This window comes from Epinephelus moara, chromosome 19 (assembly GCF_006386435.1).
Source record: "Epinephelus moara isolate mb chromosome 19, YSFRI_EMoa_1.0, whole genome shotgun sequence".
Taxonomy (NCBI): domain Eukaryota; kingdom Metazoa; phylum Chordata; class Actinopteri; order Perciformes; family Serranidae; genus Epinephelus; species Epinephelus moara.
The window spans coordinates 27,126,365-27,151,416 of record NC_065524.1 but is presented as its reverse complement, the minus strand read 5'-3'; the positions used below and the strand labels follow the sequence as shown (position 1 = coordinate 27,151,416).

The 25,052-nt window shown below is 40.7% G+C and overlaps 1 protein-coding gene across 2 annotated transcripts in view; it reads left to right on the top strand.

Moving 5' to 3' along the window:
* chrm3a (cholinergic receptor, muscarinic 3a) overlaps positions 1–25,052 on the top strand; it is a 110,807-nt gene that overhangs the window by 5,238 nt on the left and 80,517 nt on the right. The window lies entirely within an intron of this gene.

The window sequence follows — 25,052 nt, the reverse complement described above, 5'->3', positions numbered from 1 at the left end:
CTCTTTGTGCCACTATCCCCGCCAATGGGTGGCTACAAAACAGCCACATTTGAAGCCTAAAAGCTGCTGGAAAAACACAGACAGGTCGCTACAAAACACATTTGGAGCCTAAAAAGCTGATGGAAACACAATAATGATTCACTAAAACACAACTGGTTTCGTTGTGTGTTGGTCTGGAGCAGTGGTCTGTGATGGTCTCGCCTAGGTAACGTGCCATCCACCATCCCCTGCACCTCTAGATGACAAATGCAGCTTATATATCAGGTCACATTAGAAACATTGATAAGATTATGTGTATTAAATGTACAATGCATACAACACCCACATTTTTTTCTGGGAACTGCCCTATTCAATAAGCAGCTGGATGTTTTAAGCAAAAATATATTTCATATGGCCATTAATTTAGATAAACTGCATCAGAAGGGGTTTAATCATAATTATATTGCCGCCAAATGCAAATAACTTGTTATTGACTTTACAGGGGTTTTTTGACGTCTTATGGTTATATTACTTGCAATGATGGCGCCCCACGGATGCAATCAAGGCTTTTTATAGCTAACATAACATGTGTTAAACTGACACTCATCAGTAACTGACCTTTACTAGTTGTTATAAGCTTAGCTGGAGCTGCACCTTATTGGTGGCAATAAAGTGCTCACTTCTGGGCTGTTAACAACGGCTGCTCCGTGTTTATCTTAGGATATTGTGTATGTTCAGCACACAGCAATCTGCACACACACAAATCAAGATAATGCAAGTGAGATATAGTTCAAAGGTCAGGTATTGGGCAGGAAAAGGAAGGGTGATTTACGGAGGCAGACTTGAGGTCAGCGGTGTTATGTACATAGGTCAGTGTCGGTCTTTTAGGTTTATAAACTCTCCGGTGGCTGCACATATGGATCTGTCAGCCGTAACTGTAAATGTTGCAGCCCGCATACCAGTATTTCCATACAGTTTGTAAATGTCTAGCATGCTGGTATACTCCACTGCACCAGCAATCTTTACACTAAGGCTTTTTTTTTTTTCATCTCTTCTAATGTTTTCTTTCTTTTGTCCAAGTTTTAAGTCCTTCTTTCTCTTTCACCCTCTCCATCTGTCTCACTCCCTCTGTCATGTTTCACTGCCTCTCCCTCAGACAGACTCACTCTTACATCTGCTCTCGTGACAATGTAAACCTCACTTGAGGGAATTCAGATTCATGTCTAATATATGACTGCTCTTATGTCCTCTCTGTCTGTGCTTAGCAAATAAATCAATAACAACTTGCCCTCCCATCATTTTCAGCAGAGGTCCGGGGGGATGGATTCCAGGTAAAAGAGAGCTGTAGTGTACACATAGAGTGAGAAAAAGAGCTGGGGAACAAGACAACAGAGAATCACAGAGCGCTGGTGAAATATGTATACTGTGTGTCAAAAACTAGTAACAGAGGGTGAGTCTGCACCAGCTCCGGCTCACGTAATGACTGGTGTAACACACAGAAAGGGTGGAATTATCATGATGATGGATGTTTGACTTGGCTTGAACCAGCCTTTAAATATTCAACTGTGTATTGCTTTGTTCGATTAATGTTGCCGTCATCAATGGCTTGTTTATTATTCTGAGTTAATGTAGTTTCACACAGCATTGATTGCATTAAAGATTGCTTCGTAAATTAAACTCAAACATACGGTACGTTCCTTTTCTCACTGTAGCACAATGATCTATCAGAAAAGTATCCACGGTAGCTCTTGACCATAAACTAACACATTTTTAACAAGAATGTGCTCTTCGTAAACAGTTTGAGCTGAGTGTTTAGTCCTCTTAATAAACTCTGTGGTTTTTTTCATACGGACTGTTCCTTGCAAAGTGTTAACAAGGATAGCAAGTACCCCCTGCTGACACGTTGGTATTGGCTATTGTTTTATAATGCTCAACAGCTAATGATCCTGAAAGTAGCTAGTGCATGATCATGTTTAGAAAGCAGTGACTAGATGCCTGTAAATATGGGTGACCTGCTTCTCTGGACAATGGGAAACTGAAAGTTGGAAAGTATAAAATACTTCAGTGACCAGGGGAAAAAAAACAGAAAAACTGAAACAGGATTCAAAGACACCTTTTTAAGTATTAAAAAAAATCAGACTGAAAACACAATGATGTTCCGCAGTGCCTCTTTTTCTGTTCAAAAAACATTGCCTTGATATTTTAAAAGTAGAGTTTGCTTTGAATGTTATTGATTGTGTGTTTCCACATTGCTGAATTCTCCAAAGAGCCTGTCTGCCTTCTACATCCTCCGAACAATGCAACATTCATTATTTTCATATTTTTTTATTTCAACAAAAGATAAGTTGTCTGCAGCAGAGCCATTTATGTATGATAAGATAAATGCTCATGATAAAGTGAAACGCTTTCACTCATCAAACATATTGTCTGACACGTACAAGGAAGATGTTTCTCAACATTAAAGCAACAGTATAGACAATGCAATTTGCAGTTATGGGCAATGATGGCAAAGTGACGATGATGTCTGTCAGCGGGATGTTTGATTGGATTTTTCAAACTAAGGGAATTCAAAGAATACTGCATACTGTGACATGCTGTACACGCTGAATAACTGCATGGTGGGGTTAAAAGCACTGCTATTACACACTCAGGTGATGAGTAGATGGAACGTTGTCACACCTGCTAGGCGATAAAATGAATAATTTACGTGTTTAAAATAATTTATAATTCATGATGAGGCTCTCTTGTGACAGCTGTTGATGTGTACAAACAAACATCTGTCGTTGGTTCAATAAAAAATATTATTTAACTCTCGAATGCTAGTTTAAATCATGTCGGTTTTATTTATTTAGCCCAGTATCACAAATCTGAATTTGCCTCAAGGGGCTTTGCAATCTGTAGACCCTTGATTCAGATGAGGAAACCCTCCCCCCAAAATCCCTTCAATAGGAAAAAACACGGAAGAGCAACGGAGGAGGGATCCCTCTCCAATCAGTATAGAATCTGATTACATATCACTTTATATGCTCAGGCACATGTATTTCTGGGATTAGTGACGATACCTTTTAATTATTAGTGTGAGATGATGGCAGATGAATCATATTTTACTAATGTCACAACAAGAACCTCATAAATTAAAACTAAATTGAAAGTGTTTGAAGTCTAATCACAGCAACATAAAGTTAGATTAGATGCTGCTCTGTGATTAGGTTGCTGTCAGGATGAATTTGTCAGAATTTATCAGTACGCACGTTCTTTTTAGGGCTCAGCCGTGAAATACTTGGCACGCCACGACTGAAAAAATACCAGAAAAAAATTCCTCCAGTTGTTTGTTTCTGTCTGACACCCTCTCGCTTTTGTAACACAGCTCATCAAGCACATATCAAGTGAGTCAAATTGTGTGTCAAGCAGTCGGCTTTAACGCACATCCTGACTGAATCAATTTTTTTTGGCTTTGTAATGTACCGTCTCCAAATCATGTCAGAGGTTAGAGTGAGGTGAAGAAGTCTGTAATGTAAGTGATGTATCTTTTGCTCCTTTATGGCTTCTTCATTTCACACTTTTTATGTGATGTTTTCCACTGGAGGAAAGAGGAGGCCATGTGATGAGGACTAGGTGAACCCTATCAGATTAGGTTTTCAATTTAGGGTTGGAAAAAGTGACAGAAATGTAGACCCTATAGTATAGAAAGCGTAGGTGCACATAGATTTGACCTTTGGACATATTAGGACTTGTACAAGAACAGAAATTGCTTCAGTCTATTGCTTTTTGCGCAGCTTAATCTACATTCAGCAATGTGTCTGCACTGCTGTTGTTTTGACAACATCTCTGTTAATGGCCCTCCGTAATTCAGAGTGAAGTATAGGCCCCTCTTTTATGTAACACCTGTCACACAATTAAAACAGCGTGACTGATGTTTTTCCAAATCAGAACTAATCACAAACTACTTGTGGAGCAGCATATGGCACAACAGAGACGGAATGGGCAGGCCATTATGTTTACGGAGAGGATCATAGCTGTGGGTGTCGATTAAGGACACTGTTGAGGATTTTTACACAATGCCAAGCTCATGGGATGCGGTTTTTAAAAGGCGAGCGAGTGCTTTTTCAAGGGGATTTGGAGTTGTCGATTGGCCGCTGTGCCAACCTGTTAGAGCTAATATCTCTGCTGAGCCGCTGCCAACTGTGTTTTTGATAAGATTTGGGCAGAACAGCAGCGTTTCTATAGGCTTTCTATAGGATGTGCGCTGTGGCTTTAAGTCCCACACCTGTTCAGCTTAGTGTCTGACATATTGAGCTACTGAGGCATGACAAATGTCAATGTTTGTTCAAATCCCCCTAAAAAAAAAAAAAATCAACCTTTTTGATACTGTGTGTGTATTTGAGTGCATGTATGTTTGTATGTATGACGTACACATGTCTTGAGATGGAGGGCTCAACCACTTTGAACATATTAGTACTTCTTATGAAGCCCTTAAGGAACATGTCTGCTTCATTTTCCCTAAATAGTACTTGTCCCATAAGTACTATAGTCATGCTTTGGGGATCAAATAGTGATCTGTATGTTCATATTACAGTATTAGTTATTATTATAATTAGTTAATTGTTCACACAGCTGGTTTTCATTACACCAGTTCACCTGATTTATCCGTCTTACCAAAGTTTGTTTGTTCTATCTGTACTCCTAATGATGCTCGAGGGCTGCCTTTTGTTGTAGCTTTATGCCTGTTTCAGTATTATCAACAGCCTGAGCTACCACCAGATGCCAAAGATGGACTGACGTGTTCAAAGTGAAGTCAAATGAACAACTCTACTTGAAATTTCGATTTCCTAGTTTTTGCCCTGAAGGAGGTGTAAGAGTGACAACTGGCCCCATTCTTTAAGGGAGTTCAAACCAGCACCTGTCTTTGAGTCTTCCTCAGTTCTTGGTTTGATTGACATCTCAGAAAGAAACAGGGAGTTGCAGAACTTGTACCACGCTAGGGCAAGATGTAGAGCGAGCCCTCTGGCTAAACTCTGTAGAGGAAAATTAATCCAAGCCAACAAGACTCACAGCCCCCAGGCCAGCGAATCAAATCCTCAGCTGACATTTACATGAGTCTAAAGCAACAAACGGGTATGAAAATAATCTTACTCCAATTTGCTCTCTTGTCAGTGTGCGTCTGAAGAAGTGTGCGGTTCAGTATTTTGTCATGTGTGTTTTACTGCACAGTGGGCTCCTCCTGTTGGACAGGGTGAAGGCTGAAATAGAATTTGACAAGAGGGACGCAGATGTGCAATGTTCCTATGGGGAATTGAAGTGTTTCATAATAGTAACAAGCAGACAACAGCCTGATTATGACGCAGGGTATGTGAAGCCCTTTCAAGTCCATCAACCAAATTTAACATTTTGCCTTTAGGCTTAACCCTTTGCAATTCACTCCTCAGTCTTTTTATGTGCAGGCCTATATATACTGAAAAAATTCACAAAGCAATATTCATCCAGCGCCATTCAGCGTGTTCTCATACAGTGGTTCATATGATATCTTATGAATATACATATTCATCAGCTCATGATTAATTAGCACCCAACAAGTAGTGTTTTCACGTAATGTATGTAACGTAAAGTTACGTAGTTAACATAAGGTTACATAGGTTAGGTTTAGGAAAGTAGTTATATAGGTTAGGTTTAGCAAAGTAATGTCATGAAGGTCAGGTCTAGGGAGGTAAAGTTACATAACATGGTTAGATGTAGTCACATAACACACTTATTGTAAAGTTACACACTAATCGTAAGGTACTTAACGTAAAGTTACATTGATTAGATTTAGAAAAAGAAACGGTGACGACATACCTTAAAATTACCCAAAGTTCACTTGATTTCACACTGAAAATGAACACCGGTCTTCTGGGGGGAAAGTCCTGCTTTGGTTGACCCATCCACCACCCTAATCTGTGCTGTTGCGTGGACTTTACTCCTATTTCAATCAGGAGAGACTGAAGAATGAAGTGAAGATAGTATTTGATACATAGAGTTTGAGTGTACAGATTAACAGATGACAGAAGACTTGGACACCTGATATTTTGTGATCGAGAGACATCTGAGCGGCAGCAGGATAAATCCCCCCATGGAGTCCAGTCACTGGTGGTGGTGGCCGATGACTCTGAGGCTGCTGACTGCTGAGGCGTATGAGGCTGATGAATCTGCAGACAAGGTGGTGATGGGAAGGAGGAGGGTGCGTACGACGGTAGCAAGAAAGAACTACTGCAGAGAAAGAACCATATTTATAATGAGGAGCAGTAAGATGACAGGCTGCCAGAGAAGGTGTGTCACTGTGCTATGGGTTGATTGTGAATCAGCTGATGACTCAATGGACGTACCCAGACAATGTCACGTAGAGATAGTGAGTAAGCCTATTTGCAAGGAGTGAATGGCAGAGTGAGAAAGAAACTTACAGCCTGAGCATGAGAAGTGTTGTCCTCTTGACTGAACTTTCGCTAGAGCTTCATTAATGAATGGTCATGGGTTAGATATGAATTACTGATTTGTGACTATATGGGTTATATGCAAATTCTGGTGCATTACTCTTCATAGGTACAGGTACGAACATTGCATGAGAACAGCAAGCACTGTTACACAGAATAGAATAAAATAAGAAGAATGATGAATAATCAATGATAAGAGAAGTACTCTCATCATTTACTTCAGTAGCATTAAGTCCTAAAAGCAATGCAGTGTGAACCCAGTTCTGTTCCCCCAAAAGTTAAATTAAGGAAGTGAGAATTAAAGATTAAACATCAGTGTGCGCCACAACAAACAAAACTAATGCAAAACAGCTTTTTTGGTTGATTTTGGTCTCTTGAGTCAGACCCCCTGCCATGATCAGGGAATGCCTCTTTTCCCCTGCTGGTATTTTCACTCCTCAATGTTTGGTGGATGGACCGGTGCAAACCTTTAACACCTCCCCAGGGATTACTTCCACTTAACAAAGTGATAATAATCTGGAGCTCATTGCAGGAATGTGTGTAACTTGGCATGGCATGAAAGCTTTGTGGGGAGAAGGGCAATGGCATGAATCACTGGAGTAGGTTTTACGATCGGTCATCTGTATTGTGTTCATCCTTATCATCTGTGCAAACCCTCTGGCAATAACAGGCACAGGCCTTATCGAACAGCTTTGTGAAAGGAAAGTGGTGGAAGTACTTTTTTCAGCCTTCGTTCCAATTTCAAATCGGCGTAGAGCAAACTCAACGGATTCTGAGGTATGACAGAAATGGGGGAGATTTGGTGGAGGACTAGACAGCCAGAGTACATTAACTTTAGTGGTGTCTTTGGGACGGAAAGCAGGCCCGAGGTAAGAGAGGATGGATGGAATTGCCTGGCATGTCTCCATACAAAAGTTTCTGGCAGGGTATGTTGGTAGAAAAAAAAGGAAACTGTTTATTGGCTTCGTACCCTCTGTGTTTCTTTGAAATGTAATCATAACCCAAGCTGGGCATATTTATTGCATATACAGGCAACACACTGGAGATGTGGGAGCTTATTATTTATCAATATTTATTCAGCTAAATATATGCTGTAAACATGAAAATACAATGGTTAAATCAGCTTGATTTATAAAGTCTGGATTCCTGGCAAAGAGCTTGGCTTAAATCTCTTCAAATCAAAGTGGCAAACAAGGACTTATTCTCCAGCAGTAGCAAAGCTGGCAGAGGCACAAAGCAAGACACCATTTTACAGAGATCTCAGTTTGGGAATTTTGCTGCTTCAAACAACCCTGCTTGCACTGGGGAGGGTGAAGAACCACAGCTATTTAGCACCGAACAGTTAACAACACTTAACACATACAGCTCAAGCTAATGGAAAAGTCATTAATTTTTACAGATATTTGGTCATAAACAAAGGGGTGACAATTTAAGTTTGAACTTATGATGACTGGAAAGTTAGGAGATCACTTTAGTGATTACAAAATATCCTGATACCTGACAAAATCTGCCAGATTTGGTAGTTTACCAAATTTAATGGCAATCCATCCTGTAGTTCTTGAGACATTTCACTTAAAAGATAGGGAGTCATCAACATCAGTAGGATTTGCCTACTGACAGAAGTTGTTGAGATATTTCTTTCTGGACCAAAGTGTTACCGCCAACTTCCACCAAATCCAGAGAGGATGTTTGGGGACATACTGCTCCAGTCAACTTGCCACTCTTTAGGCATATCCACTGAAGAAGTGGGATGTACCTGATTGGATAAACATGCTGTTACCTCCCTGGTTCTTTGTTTGGCATTTCAAACAGGAACCAAAATGGCGGCATGCTCGTTAACTCTCTGTTATTCCATCAAAACAATCCACCAAAATCTATTTCTGATAACGTGAGGTTAGAAACAGACAATGCCACTGCTAAATCCTGTTTCATTTTATAGCTAAGATCTAAAATTAGATACGCTTATATCCATTGATGAATTTCAGGGCATCGGAAAGAATGTTGTGCTCTTTTTTCATGAGCGGCCACGATGTTTGAATAGTTGTTGTTCTTGTTATATTGTGGATTTTTATATCATATGTTATATTTAGTTGCATTTTAATGTGTTTTGATTGGCTGCTACCTTGGCCAGGTCTCTCTTGTAAAGGAGATTTTCAATCTCAGTGGGACTTCTTGGTTAAATAATGGTAAAGAAGAAGAAGAACTACATCACTTAGTTGAACAGCTTGGACCAAGTTTTGTGTGCGGACAGGCCCGCGATCAGGGGAGGTCAAAGGGTACAGATGACCTGGGCCCAAGGCTCAGGATGGGCTTGTGTAAAGGTCTATGGTTGACCCTTAAATGGCTTCAGTACAACAATTTACTTAGTGACTTATATCTCTGACAATACAAGTTATATGTATTTACATGATAAATACATTTACTGTTATATTTTCGAGTTTCGACTGCACCAGGTGTCACAAGCAGAAGCTGAATGTGGCAAAAGTGAGGAGCTAAGCAGACTAGCAATCAAAAACTCGTAGAGAGCTCAGTTTTAAAGCTAGAATGAAGATACTGGTATCAAAGGAAACTAGATGACCTAAGGTGTCCATTGGTACCTTATCATGCTGTCTTGTCAGTAGGGGGATACGTTTTGCTCCAAAGTTAGGCTAAATTTTGGCAGTGAAAAAAGTGGCATTGTCATTTTCAAAATGGTCTTTTTGAATATTTCTGCCTACTGGAGTCCCTAAGCAGCCTTGGAATTACACAAGTTAACACATTATGGTGCTGGATTGGGTGTGGATAAGGGGTCCCGATTTGAAAAAATGCTGTCCCCTGTCTATAATGGCTGGTCTGTGTGTGAACGGACACATTTTCATAAAGTTAAATCTGGTCTGCTTTATGCAAATACACCCTGGTGAATGGACTACAACCCTTTCTCCAAACTTGCTGCAACCCTCCTGCCATACTCTGCGCTGTGTGACTGCTTCTCCTGCTCCTCTTAGGCAATGAATACAAGTAGCGACAGTACTAATTTAACAGCATTTCTCAGTAGCATAGTGGAGACGTCACTACTTTCTGAGTCAAATAGCTTTTCAGTAGCGCAGTTAATTCATTGATCGAGTAGTGTGGTAGTGTCCACAAAAGTTACAAGCTCTTTTTCCCAGGAAAAGCTCTGAAGTGCAGTGGACTTTTTTCTGCGGAGGTCTGGATAAAAGCAAGAATAGTAATTCTGAGGATTAGTAATGTGACTGACCCCAGTGCCACACTGAGGCATGTAGACGAGAGAAGCACTTCTGCATGACATCACATACTAATCCTTCAGTTTATTCTGCTTGCTGCTTTCACTATTGGCTACTCTGCCTCTGACTGGCTACATTGTACTTCTTGACGCGTCTCTCATGTCTGTTGCCCATGGACTGTATATATTTAGTGGATTTGCAGTGGACTCCAGAGAAATAGACACAGCAAAGGCCAAGAAAAGAGCTGAGAGACAGAAAACAGTACTAAGAAGGAAGAGAGGGGAGACAGAGTGACATACTGATGTCACGTGTTAATTTCAGGACATGTTCATGTTCTAATGTCCCCAAAAAACTACTGTCTTATATTTGTTATGGTTTTATTGACTGAAAAATATATTTTGGAATTCTGCTTTTGAATTACTGACAGCCATAGTCGACTGAGAGAGGCCAAGACAGAGAAATACATTAAGTAGGAAGAGGACAGAGAAAGAAAGAGAGCAAAAGGCCGACTGATGATGATGTGTTATCGGAGGACATGTTCAAATGTCACAGAGTTTTCAAAAAAACAAGAAAGTTTTAATTTAAGTCTGTTATTTTATGATAAACAGTTTAACTGAACATTTTTGTCCACCTATTTGTTTGGCTGACATTTTATTCTTATCAGATAACACTGATTTGACATAAAGGGAAAAAATAAAAGTAGCTTTGCAAGTAGCAACGTACTTTTGCCATTTTCTCGTAGCTTAGCTTGCTACATTTCTCACTCTGATAACTTCAATGTAGTGAAACAGTAGTAGAGTAACTGGTAGCTTACAGCTCACTACATTTTCCAAGTAGCTTCCCCAACACTGGCATTAAGAAACCCTCAGCTATCGGATCTGGTGGAAATACGCTGTGAGAGCGGCTGACCATCATTGCCATCCATAGTGCCATGCTGCTAGTGTGGCTCAAAATTCCAACTTTGGTGCCACCAGGTGATAGTTTAAAAGAAGATACTATGGCAAACAACACTGCACATTTCTACAGCTGAGTTCTACACTTAGTTGTCAGGGGCCATGTACAAAACATATTAATCTTGCACAAGCAGCAGACATGTACTATAACACATTTAGCTCCTAGCTAATTCCCATCTGTACTCCCTGTGGCCACTCAGATGAATGGACTGAAGGCAACAAGCAACTTTCTTACCAGGATTGTTTAATTTTGCAACAAACAAAAACTTATGCCTTCATAACAATTTAACAGATGCTATAATTACATAATAATTCTGCACAGAGTGGCTTTAAATAATTAAAACCTCCAATATGGCTCTAAACACTGGTGGTGTGATTATACAGAGGGCTTTGAGCTGGTAAGATAAAGTGCTGTAGCTCTCCTCCGCTCACACTCTCGTGTTCACAATGATATTTCATTAAAAAGGCTACATGTTGTCGATGACCCAGAGTAAACTCCTCAAGTTTTCTCTCAGGCTATGCCACCTCTTTGTTCCTTCCTCTTTGCTGTTCATGTTTATTTAACCACTTTTTTTCCTTTATCCAGATTAGCCTCACTAAAGCTCTTTAAATTAATCTCATTAAATCTTTTTCAGCAGAGACATGAAGGGGCAGTTACAGTTTGTAGTCATCTGCCTCATTTTCCTTAAGCTCCTATCATTACATCAGTCACATCCTGCTTAATCCTGAACTGCTGAGAACCACCAGGGGAGTGGGATAACCCTGCGACCTCTTCGCCGCCTCTCCATTTATTATTTGTACATTAGATATCAGGATCTGAGGTGACATAATGAATTAGCAGTGACTGACAGTTCTTTGGAAAGCAAGTGACACAGTCTGAGTCATTTCCCTGTTTTGGTAATGACCCCTTTTATTGTATCTCAGCCTTGGCAGCAAGTTTGAGTACAGCACTTTGCTCTCCATATATCATAATCAAGATGTGGCAGAGATTATTTACATTGTTCACAATCCAGTGTTTGGGCTCCTTCTCAATTCCATGGTTACTTTCCAAGCGCTATTTTTTGCTAATGTGAATAAAGTTAATCATATTACAGCCAAATCTGTTTAATAACTAGCGGTTTGGATGGGTTGGGATTGAGACTGCTTGGCTTTTGTATGAAATGCTTTGTCACTGAAGAGTAACATTAACAAGGCAGGAATACTGATGAAGGCGAGAGACTCCAGACAGTCAAAATTCCTCGACTCATGTGTTTTGACTCTTTTCAGTTTTATGGAGCGGCAGTTGTCCCCGCTGAATACGTCTACGAGCTGCTGAAGGGTGAAATGAGAAATCTGTCAAAATGCCTAAAACATAGTTGTTCAGTTGGTCATAGCGTTCTAATCAGGTTAGTTAATTAAATGGAACAAACTGTCTGGGCAGATGTTTCAGATGTTTGCCAGATAATTCTTTAAGTGCAGTTTGCCGTGCGTCCCTGCAGCTTCGACAGGATACGCTGATTTAAGCAGTTTTACACTTTAATGCTTCCTGTAGAAACCTGTCAAACAGGATCTGCTGCGTACTTGTTTGTTTGACCCTCGTCTCACCATGTGGACAATAACACAGGTACTGTCGCTTCCTAATTCTTTGAATGCTACTCTCACTGTATAAGATACTGGGAGCTTGAATAAGAATCCATTTGTCTCTTTGGTTCAAAGACTCATGAAAAAAATGAAATGACAGTTCGCGTTGCAGATGGCTGCATCCGAGACAGACGTTTCCCCCTCGGAGCTGCAGTTACTTTTCTTTGTTATACAGAACAAAATTTGAAAGCATCGCTATTGCCAAAGCGTAAACATTTTCAGCTTAGTTATGTAAGTTTGTTATCATTACTTCTCCACCATTTGAGCGGCAACAATTAAATACCTCAAAGAAAAATAATTGCTATGTTTGTGTCACTGTAAGGATGTTGTTTTAGTTTTCCTCCTTGTTGTAACAATATGCCATAAATGATAGAATGTGCAAGTACCCGACGAGTATGAAAAGAAGTTTTAATTATGTTGCATTGTTACTGAATCGGTTTTGAAAGTGTGTCCCTATTAGGAGATTTTTTTTTGTGTGTTTTTAATAAATCCCTCACCGCCTTATTTGATTCACTTCTGTTGTGACTTCTGCAGTCTTTGGAGGTCTGGATGTCTGAGATAAAATCAATTCCTTCATAGTAACATAATTCTGAGGACTGGAGGGGAATGAAATGAGACATCCTTTGTCTCTTAATATGCGGTGAATTTATTTACTGGCTGAGAGCTGCTGGGGCACCGTTATTCCACAGTTTTATATTCAGTCTCGTATTTATTTACGGCCAGCGTTAACTCTACTTCTGCTGTACTTTCTCTTTGACATATATACTACAAAAATGCACACACACATTGATTAGCTACCTCCCAGACAAAATCTCTCACTGCCATTATTGGAGCCTTGTCTTTGCGATTGTACGGGCATGTTCGCGTTCAATGCAACTATCAGTCAGTGGAGGTGACAGGATGGAGCTGAACCTTACACGAGGCTTGTCCAAACAGGGAGGTCATTCGATCTCTGCCCCCACCTCATCCATCAGACTGACATATGCAGATGGCTTGCTGTACATCCATAAAACCTCTAGACATCAGTGGCTCCATGTTTAACCTGATCATACGTCTTTACAAAAAAAGACCATCCATTTCAAACCCCATGTCTCTGGAATTTGAAAGATTGTAGCATCTGCTGATGTGTTACTTGATGCTGCGTTCTGGATCACAGACTTTTTCTTTTTACTTTTAGTACATGCTGCAGCTGCTCTATAAGACAAAGAACATACTGTTGCAGGGAGTACGCATACAAATAGGACATATTACTTTGTCACGATATTGGGCCTTGAACTTTGACCCTCATGCTCATATATCCTTCACAGTCCGTAGCGCCAAATTAAAATATCTGAAGGCCAATTAATCTGTGCCAATAGGACATTTTACAAACTATCGTTATTGGCAGAACTTGGCTCCTACTGTATAGTGGCCGATGGCTGCACAGCCCTTACCAGTCACACGGAAACGTACGTCATTGACCTGAGCTGCAGAGGGGAGGGTTGTGTTAAATGGACTAAAAAGGAACTGATCAGTGGGTACAGCTCCAGAGAAAGTTGGTTCCCTTCTGCTGTGTGCCCGTGACAGGGTTTGGGGTAATATTGGCTATTGGCTTTTTCCTGTTCCAAACGATGGTTATTAAATCACCCATTGCAAATCCAATATCCAATATTGGTTGACCTCTATCTGAATGTATTAGTCATACACACAACTCACAACATCAGATTGTTGCAGTTTTTCTCAACAAAGATGTCCTTACCTACTTAATGTGTCAGTGAACAGGCTAAGTGACGTGTTGCTTGCTTAAAAAAATGCTCGCCCTGGCTTTATTTTTGCAAAGCTTTGCACAACTCCAATCATTCAACCTTAGTAGCCGTTGGCCGTGCAGCAATAGCAAGATGTTGCTTAGGCTCAACCAGGCCTCAGTAGGCTCCCTAAATGTTGTCGCTCACAGTCTATCTGGACAATTTTTTGCAAGCTCCAGCCACCAGAGTTTCCTCACCTGCTATACGTTAGGAAGAAGTGTTACACTTGAACATCCTGTCATCTGTCACTGCAGGTTCTGTTAGCTGTCACTGAGCTGTCATCTTTATGTGTCTCAGTCGATGTGACGCATCTTCGGCTGTGCAAAGGATTGGGGGTCAGCATAGCCAGAAAAGCATGCTGGCTTGAAATCTGCAAAATGCGATTGGATGCAGTAGGAAATCCAAGTATTTTCTGCATATTTCAATTGGCATACCCTGTATTGGGACATACTAAGTCATATGGTACGATTGGAACGCAGTGTTATTATTCTGATATAAAATTTTTAACACATTAACACGAGATCATAGGACAAAGACTAAAGTGTTGGTCATGTGGTGCACTGGAGATTTACAAGCTCTCAGCATCTTATAATACCTTTGCTTGCCTTAAACAGGAATTCAACTTAATTGAGCAATTTACACCTTCTATTCCCTCGGGTCGTGACAAAGATAGAGAGCAAAGGAGGAATGGGAAGAAGTAGGAGGAAGGGATGATATAACATTTGTGAACTTGAACAACTCTCTCCCTAAAATAGAAACTAGAGAAGCAAGACTCTAATCTGTGATGCTCGGCTGAATTTACAGCCTTGAGGTGATCCGTGGACACAGGAGATTAAGAAGTTTGTAGACTCGCATGTGCAAACCTGAAAAGAGTTTTTGTATTATTACTGTGCCACAAATTCTGAACCAGAGTAAATATTCTTATGTGTTGGACACAAATTGTCCCAAAGCACATCATCAGTAAAACCAGCGGCATGTCTCTTAATGGAATATGCATGTACTACACGTTCTGCAATTGTGCAGTTTTTGCTGCATTAATAATCCCAAACTGGAGAAATATTTCGACATGAACTATCAAATTTTTATGACGTCCTCTGCAGCATCAAGCACCCTGCAGATTCAACAAAGTCCTAACTTCTTTTTTTTTTTTACAGTTACACTCCATCTTGTACCTCTGAACATATGGTGAGGCAGAGATGTAGTGAGGACTCAAGTGACTGGCCTGAATGAAAAGCAAATGGAAAATTCATTTAGAAGAAAGCCCCAGGCTGAGCAAGCAATATATCACATTTATAATGAATGATTATGAATGTCGAAGTTTTTAGGTTTCAGATTTCTTCAGAAGTAGCTTTCAAAAAAAAAGTGTGGATCTGAACAGCACATAAAATCCTGCGGTTTTACACAACAGTCCTGCTTTTTCTTCTCCTGTGTGGATACGTGAAGATTTTTCAGCTGAAAAGATGTCATGGTTGGCGTTGGATGTGTGTAAATCCATTTTCCTCCATCACCGGCTCACTATTTGCTTACACTGGCATAATGAATCATTAATTCATTGCTGTCACTTGCAGCCCACAGTCACTCTGAGCAGAATTAACTCTTGATCCAGCGGAGCAGAGAAGGAACAAAGAAGTGCAGGAGCATGAGCCTCTCTATATTTGTTTCACTCCAAACAGCAAACTATGGCTCCGTTTATGTGTTGGCGGGATGGTGTTTTCTAATAAGGCTGTTTTCGCTGCACTCTCTGAAGCGTGTTGTTTTGATTGTGTTTTGCATTTTTATAATTTTATTGTCACTCATTATTCCCCGACCTCCTGTTCATCTGTGCTGCAGGTATTTTCAGACTTTGAACAACAGATGATTTCTGTTCCACAGTGGGTGATAGAGCATTGCTGTAGGTGCTAATTTGTTTTTTCCCCCTTTTAAATAAAGTACCCTCAAAAACCATAAATAGGCTATGTGTTATAGGGCAGTGCTTCCCAACCAGTGGTACATGTACCCCAGGTGTTTGTTCTGCAGGAGCAGATGGAAATGTGGAAAGATTGTTAGGTAACTCAATTAGTTTAGTTAGATTAAAAACAACAAAAACCAACCAACCAAACAAAAAATCCATACAGCTGGAAATCTTAAGTCCTATATTGTGGGTAACTGGACTTGCTTGAGTTTCTTGAAGACGTTTCACCTCTCAAGAGGCTTCTATAGTTTTAATGGACTCTTGGATGAGAGGCGAAACATCTTCAAGAGACTCAAGCAAGTCCAGTTGCCTACGATATCGCACTGAAGATTACCATGACCTGGATGACTGAGAATCTTCACCGACATAGAGCTGGAACACATTTTGTAATTTAGAATGCATAAGAATTAGTTAGCAAGCGAACAGCGAAGTTGACAGTTGTCTCAAAGTAATTTCTATAAACAGATACCTGCGTATGTATGCAGAATCTACAGGCAACGGGACAAGGTTTTGGTAACAGATGGGTTCTCTTTCCTGTTTGTAGTTTGAGAGGTATTGACCAATCACAATTGAGTAGCAGGTAAACAGAGGTGGAATGCATTGGCCAAAATGCAGCCTTGGAGCCCACCAGCTCTTGTTTGATGACAGTTCAGCTTTTTATTAGCTTTTTAAAAATGACCGGCACATGGAAGAGGAAGTCTTGGCTCGTATATCTGACTGCTGCTCAAACTCCCGAAACGATGGCTGTTGAATTACCTCAAATTACCATGTTTTTAACATGAGGGGTGTATATAGAGCTAGTTCACCTAAAAGAACCACTACTGTAGAAAAGATGAGGCACCGCCAAGAGCTTCAAGGGGAACACCACCTAAAATAAGAGTCCCAATATGTTATTTCCATGGCCTCTGAAAGGTCAATCAGTATTTGTGAACATGAGCCACTCTTTCCCATAGCCAGAAACCAGAGAAGTACATCTCAACCTTGTGATGTCATCAAGTCTGGAGCTACTCCATTGACAATGAATGGGCGCCTAATTTTGTGAACCCACAGACTGTTTGTTTTCTTATTTTATGCCCAAATGAGATTTAGTCTATTGTAATGTTTTCAGTTCTCAAACAAATGTACCAATATACTCAGAACATCCCCCTGGGTGCGCCCAGTGTTATCTAGAACATCTTTCCCAAAGCCTCTTTGTATGTGATGTCTTGCATTGGTGCGCTGTCCAGATGGAAGGCAGGCAACTGGAGGCAGAGACTACCAACACTGCACAAAAGCCTGTGATTTGCTATGTTTACGGCTGTTCCAAAAAATTAAATTGGGAATAAACAAAGCCCACTTTAAGTCCCAAAAATAGTGGGATGTAAAGAGGAGATGTAAAAAAAAAAAAAAATCACAACAGTAGATGTGGATCAAAAACCTCCACCTTCACTCTGGAGGAGTGGAGTCATCTTATTTCAAATGTTAACATTAAACATTGTGTTAAACATACCTTGAGTTGGATGCAATTACAATCTGCTGTAACAACTTCTCTGTGTGTTTAGCAACGAGACAGATCTTTAACTGCGTTTCACCAGACCTCTGGGAGTGATTGAACTAGTGGGTAGAAAATAGTGGCCAGAAAAGTTCCATATATATCCATATACAGCGTTGAAATATAAAAGACAGTCATACTCAAGCACCTTTACTCATTTGGCTAAAAACAAGCCACGGTTGTTTCAGTCATGGACCCAACCGCACACAAAATAGTTATAGTCCACGCGACGCTTGTGTGTTTTTATTGGCCTGCCGTGTAATGTTTGGAGGTCTGGAGGACGAGGTAATTTCTAATGATGGTCGTGTCAACACAGGCAAATCAGTTGAGTTGTGGAAAAAAATCACTTTTCTTCATTTTGTATGGATCACATCCAACATGAGTGTCATTTTTCTGATGATACCTGCTGCCTGCTGGTTCATCCAAACCTTTTATGGTCACTTTACTCTCTATCCAGTTCATGCAGCTTATGGATTTGTCACTTCCTGCCCTCCAACAACATTGTATACAGAGCAGTTTCAGATTTTTTACTTGATAACATCCCAGATTTCAGTTTTAGCACTCTAGTTTTTGGATTTTGTAGAGAGAGTTTTTCTTGTTTACTAATTCATACATTAATTCATTAATTTTCCATAACCACTTATCCTAATAAGGGTTGCGAGGGCACTGGAGCCTATCCCAGCTAACATTGTGCGAGAGGTGGGGTACACCCTGGACAGATCTCAAGACAACCATTCATGCTCACAATCACACCTACGGCCAATTTAGAGTCACCAGTTAACCTACATGTCTTTGGACTGTGAGAGGAAGCTGGAGTACCCAGAGAAAACCTACGCCAACACAGAGAGAACAGGCAAACTTCACACAGAAGGGCTCCCCCGCCCCGGGTACGAAGCAGGAACCCTCTTGCTGTTTAGACCATAGGAATAACATGGATGAATGCTGAAAACAGGCAGTTCTCCTTTAAGTGAAAGTGTCTCTGTGATGATGTAGAGTGTTTTAATTAGTCTGGATTGCTTTTCCAAAATCTCATATTAATACCCAGTTGAAATCAGTTATGAGTGTAGTTACTGTGGAGACATTAGCATGTACCTCAGCATCATTATCCCTTCACTGGATAATAAATTGAGCCCCACGGATAAGGACATTGGCATCCCACCGGACGATGACACAGCTGCAAACTGAAATAAATCATAGACAGAAAGATACACTTTGTAGTTTTGTTAAAGGACCTAAAGATACCCCAGATGACTTCCAGCTCACTGCAGATGTTTTTAAACTCATCTGTGAGCTTCACTGAGTGCATCTCCAAAGTTAATGCTGCTTGTATTGCAGCAACATGTTTTCGAAACAGAGAAAGTGTACAATTTCTGAAGACTACTGCAGGTAGCCATGTATTCTGAGGATGAATTCCCTCGTTTTATTTTCACCAGCTGCAGGGCTCAGCTTCTAAATCCTTTTCTCTTTCTCGTTTCTGTTTACTCTTCTGTGGTCCCGAGGAGAAACTGTTTCCAATAAGACTGGTTGACTGCTGCTGCTCATGTCTGTCTTTGTCACCTCCTGTGGCAGAGGCCCCTCAGCTGTCATGAGTTTGGTTTACTGCAGTTTTTCGGAGAAAAGTGAAGAATACCTGTTTGCTGTTTTATCACTGGTGTGAGATAGCACACGACTCTGTATCTGGCAGTGGCATTGGCGTGATGGAGCCTCTTAGTTTTCAGGATTACTGCGAAGTTGTGTGTGTTTTATAGTTCAACATTTATTAATTTGAGGTTCTTTTTTATCATCAGGTCCCAGTTTTAATGTACTTTCTCTTTGCAAGTGCTACGCAGATACAGCTCAGCTCCTCTCCATTATTGCTCGTTTTTCCAATATGCTATCTCAGTGAAGATCCTGGGTCTGCCCCTCACTGTTTATGACTTACTGTTTGTGCAGCATTAGAAGGTCAGACTGGACAAATAACTTGTGAAAAGGCAAACACAAGATGTTGTTCCCATGATTTCGAAGGCCATGTTTTCACAACACTGGTAAATGTATGATTCCCTCTGAAGCGATTCCTTGAAAACACAAACACTTTTCAGCATCGTGCATGTCGAATTATGGCCACGACATATTAAAATTCCCACTGTGAGCCTCGCTGATGTGTGAGAAAAGACTTTGTCTTTATGTGTATGTTTGTTTGTGAGAGACAGTCAGTGTGTTCTTATTAAAGAAACCAAGGGAGCTGGATTTCATAATAAGTTTGTTCTCTTGATGTCGTTAGCGTTGACCTTTTGCCTACATTTTTCGCTCCTTTTTTTGGACTACAGAGTCCACAGGAAGTATTTCATGACTATTAGTGGATGAAGGTTGGACATAATTCCTGCCTGATGGAAGACCATCTTTATTTGAAAACCAAGAATATTCTTTTGTTGGTACTGGCGCTGAGACAATGCAGTTAAATTCCTTTGCGCATGAATAACTGTTTTTGCTCCTTTTGGGACATTGTAATACAGCCTTTTCTATTTTCTCATTCTCTCATGTCTCAAGCGGTCCTGAGCTAAATGAAATTGGAATGGAGAGCAGTGTTTGGGAGTCGGTGTTCTCCCATTTCTGATGACCGATGACAGGAGCGAGATGAAAGGCCTAATGTAAAAAGCCATGCCTCTGCTTCTTTTCCTCCCCACCTCCTCTCCTCTCCTCTCTCCTTTCCTCCCTCCTCATCTAAGCTGCAGTGCATCTCTTCATAGTCATGAAAGAATGCAGGGGGGGGTCTGCCAGTCCTGTTCATACACACAGCACACAGATGCAAAGACACACATATTCCACCTCCTCTTCCTGTCATACACTCCATCCTCCTACTTTATCGCATTCCTACTTTTCTTTCCACCTTGTTTCTGAGGTACAATACACTTCATGGGGGGGAGAAAACAACCCACGCAGTTTTGGCTGAGCAAGCACGCTAAGAGCTTTGAGCTTCTCTGAATTCTTTTATGCCTCTTTGTGGTGTTTGTGGTGATGAAGCCCCGGATGATGGCTGGCTAAATGAGCTGAGGAATTTCCTTTTGCAGCAAGGATACACATCATTTGTCAAGCAAGCTGCCTTCAATTATCAATCAAACACAATGCTAACCATTAACATGAACTTCAGTGGAAAGCTTATTTGTACGCCAGCTGGATATCACACATTCGGAGCAGCTCATAAACAGGAATTAGGTTGTCCTTTGGTCATCTTGCTACCAAACGCAGAGCTGGTGCAGTTTATTTTTTCATCCTTTTTCATGATTCCTCCCTCAGCAGAAGATTTCATCTTAAAAATCTGCTCTTTTTGTTTGTGTTGCTCAGTTTGTGGTCCCATTTGTCCTAGGAGTTGCATTTATCCCCCCCCCTGCTCCATCGTGTTGTTCGCACCTCCGTGCCTCACGCCTCCTCTTGTGCTGTCGGCTCGCATTCAGAGTAGCTCTAATTGAGTTTTTGGACAGCCGGCCCGGTCTCAAACGCTCCACGAGAGATAAAAGAAATTTTGCATTACAACATCAAAGCTGCACCCCCGCACACTCACCCTCTATTTCACTTCCACACTCACCAAAACATGATGAGATCAAATGAGCATCTAAGGTCAGTGTCGCTCCGAAGGGTTAATGATGTGGAGACCGAGCTCTGATTTTTTAATTCACACTCTGGGCAGATAACTACCCTCAACCCATTCAAGTCTCATCCCTCCACTGATGACTCATGCACTTTGCACTCTGTGAACAACCTGTTTATTTAAAGCACTTTATATGAATAGATTTGACTGTAATTTGATGTGGCTTGGCTTAGATCTGTCTTTATCTGACACTGTCTACTTCATCGGGATCAATAAGGTGTTAATAGCGGCGGGCATGAGGTAGACAGCGCATCTCAATTCAGCGGTGGCATGATGAAGTATCATACAGTACAGAGGCTTATTTGAAGTTGGAGGTAATTCACAGTGAAGTGGCACAATCCTGAGAGCTTTCCACCAAGGTTCAATTCTGTATTCTTCTTGTTATCAGTTCTCATATAGCTCTCTTAATGTAATTCCCCATTTCTATAAGAGTGTATAATAATAGTGATGCCTCTTACTTGGACAGAGAAAATTATGCAGCTGTATTATACCCCGACATCATCAGCCCCTACGTTTGTACTTCTCTATTCTGGAAGTGAAGTGGGGGTATGTTGAGTATGATGCTCTACCCTCATACAGTACAGAGAGATTTATAAGAAGCTCTCATATCCTGCCCTCCAAGACAGATTGTAATCTACTGACCTCGACTGAGTGAAGTCAGCTAGAAGAACACAGAGAAGTGTGTGTGCGATTGTCTGTGTGTGTGTTTGCCTGCCCCAATTCAACACAGGAGATTCATTAATATGGCCATGTGTCATTTTCCCTGATGACAAAAGGTTTTTATCAGAGTGGCTATTCAGGGTGGATGTTATATCAACCCAGCAGGTATTACAGGACATTTCAAGAGTTATTGCCCACATAGTGAGCTACCTTTTCAATGCTGGTATCACTTGCATCACAGGGTCATTGTCATCAAAGCCATAATCATCATGTGTAACTGTACTAAAAGACCAGACCCGAATACAAAGGCCAGAAGAGATTCAAGGTAACCTGTGGAGTGTTCTTGTGTGTATCCGAGACTGCGTGTTCCTTAGCTAAGCAATTTTTCTGAATATTTTAAATCCTGCATTTTCTATGTCCATGTTTGCAGTCTTCTTTGTTGCTTTTCGTTGGTGCGTCTTTGGCTGCCACTGCTTTCAACTGCTAATCAGCAGAATGGTGTGAAACTTGCGTGCTAGCATGTGCATCTCATATGTGTGCAAACAAAACAGGGACCCAGGTGGAAATTTCTGCTCCAGCACTACTGTGACCCTTTTCCACCAACATGAAATGGAGTCTGTTCTGGTTCCTGCACCTACTGTTAAACCATTTGGAGCATAAATAAATTGGTTTGGAACTTGAGATATAAAAAATAGCAGGTTTACCTTGACCTAAAGTATGAGCCCTTATGAGATTAGTGGGCGTGCCATATTCTGCAGGTTCATGCTTGTGTTTTGGATGAAAAGAAATATCTGTAATAACAGAAGAAGAGCTTGCAGGTAATCAGTGTGGATAAGGGAATACACCATTATCTGTATCTCTTCAACCAACTAGATTATCTGTATCTGTACTAAGAATGGGCCAAGTTTGTGTCAAAAGTGGGTTGGGCCGACTCAGAAGTTGTTATTTTAAGACTGTAATTTATATGGATCAATCAGAAGTTGCTATATTTATTACCTATGAGGAAAGTATTTACAGAACAGCCTCAGAATTGAGCTTCAGATATTTTTTTTATCACAAGAGTAACAGATTTAACATAGCTACCCACATGAGGATTTTCCCTTATCATGAGTACAGATAATGACACAAATAAAAAGTCCATTATCTGTACTGGATACTCACTTCTTCTGAGTGTTCGGCTCAACCCTAGTAATCGGTGTGATCTGCCATCTTGCTACTACTGATTACTTCCATTGTGCATTGTGGAATGCCCTCCAATGATCACAGATCCTTGATTACAATGGTTGCACTCAAAACTGGTGGAAATTCAGGCTGGTTTTCTAAATAGCGCCAAGGTTTTTAAGAAACCCGATTGGAATTGTTTCATAAATCAGAGCTAATTTGGTCAACAGCTCCAAAGTGTAGCTTATAAGTCACTTTCCATGGTCCTTACAAAATAAAAAAGTGCCCGTACAAGCTCTGCTGTTTGTCTTTGGTGTTACTGTGCTGTCACACACAAGCTAAATCCTTTCTTGACCATATTAATTTTAGTTAAACTCACATATATAACTAAAGGATTTGTCTTAATGATAATGACAAACAGTTTCCGACAACATTAATAACATTGATTCAGTTGCTGTCTGGAGTTAGTGTTTATTAAAAGACATGTCAGTGTGAGAGTGCGTAGCAGGTTTCTTTTGAATTTTGGTGGTAGGGTGACCCCTGTGTTTATATTTGGATCACGGATTGTGTCTTTGAAGAGCTTGACAACTGTCTAGTACTCGTGGAGGTTTTTTTTTTTGCGAGGTCAAAAAGACCCGTTCTGCCATCAGTGTTGATGTCTTAAAATAAAGATTGAATAAATCCTGAATCCGTCTTAAAATTGGCTGTGATGGCGGAGATATTGTCTCTGTGCGGAACTCTTTAGAAAGATGTCTTTTAACAAATGTGAGAGGGCGAGAATGCTCTGCTTTTGGCAAACTTTCAAGGCCTCTCTGTTTTTTTTTATTTCTTGTTTCTTGGAAACGTTACATAAGAACACACAGCAAATAACAGTGTTACAGATTGGCTTCAATGTGTTTAACTTTTTGAAGCAGATGACGTTGCTCCAGTGTGTTAGTGATCCGAAAGATCCAAATGTCAAATTACATATTTAGAGGTTTTTCCATGAAAAACCTTCATGCCCTAAAATGGCTGAGATGCAACTCTCCATCTTTGCATCATTTAGTATGCATGAATCTATGATTATGCAAATTAGTCCCACCCCTCAGCCACTCGCCTGCAGCTTGAGCGTACCTGCTCACCTCTGCTTGTAAACAGCAACAGATAACAGAAGCCTTTGGGTTGACGACGTTATCAAAAAGCTTATAATGTGTTGATAATGTTAGATAAACCTTGTTCCAGATTGCCAGCTCTGACAAGTTTAAGTGAAAGCTTGCAAAATATGGCTTCTACTCTGATACTTCTCACTTTGCTGTAGCATTATGGGAGTGGCTCCTGTAGATAAAAAAAACGTGAAAGTCAGAGCCAGTGTTTTTAAGACTGCCATTGGTACTCATTGGTACTCTGAACTTCCAAAGCAGACATGCTCAGTTGTTGGGTTGACTGCTTATTTTGGTCATTATATGTTTTGTAGAATATAAAACAACACCATATGGATGTGTTAACAAGGTGAAAGACTTGATATTTACTGGAGGGGTCTTTAAAGTTCAAAGTTGTGCTTTTTGCTCGTTAAGTGTTGGATACAACAATCTCAGTCTAACTCTCAACTCAAGGAGACAGTGGCCAAGTCCATCAGATACCAACACTCAGAGGCACCTTTTAGTGGCATTATGAGACACACCAGGCAGCAGCATTTTGTAATTCTCAAATTTCAACTGTTCTGAAAATCTGCATGGGGCGGGTGGGAGGCAAGCAGCAAAGTGTTCTTTTATGTGTACAGGAGGCAGTGTTTCCCACAGGACAGGAATCTATTTGTGGTGGTGTGGGGGGGGGGTATTGAAAATATTTTTCAATACTCATCTGTGTGAAGGAGTGAACATCCAACGTCAGAGTTAATTACTAACGAGCAGAACCTTACGGCCGGGCTCCACCGGCTGCAAACGTAAGCGTCACGTCAGCGTAGCGTCGCGGCGTATTCATTTGGGCTCCACTGACTGCGTACGTAGAGAAGCCAGCGGGGTTGTTTACCGTTTGCCGAGCCGAGAGGCTGCATGAAATGTTAAAGCATTTCCCACTTAAGTTATTACATATATTTGAGTTATCTACAAGTTTACTGTACTGTTT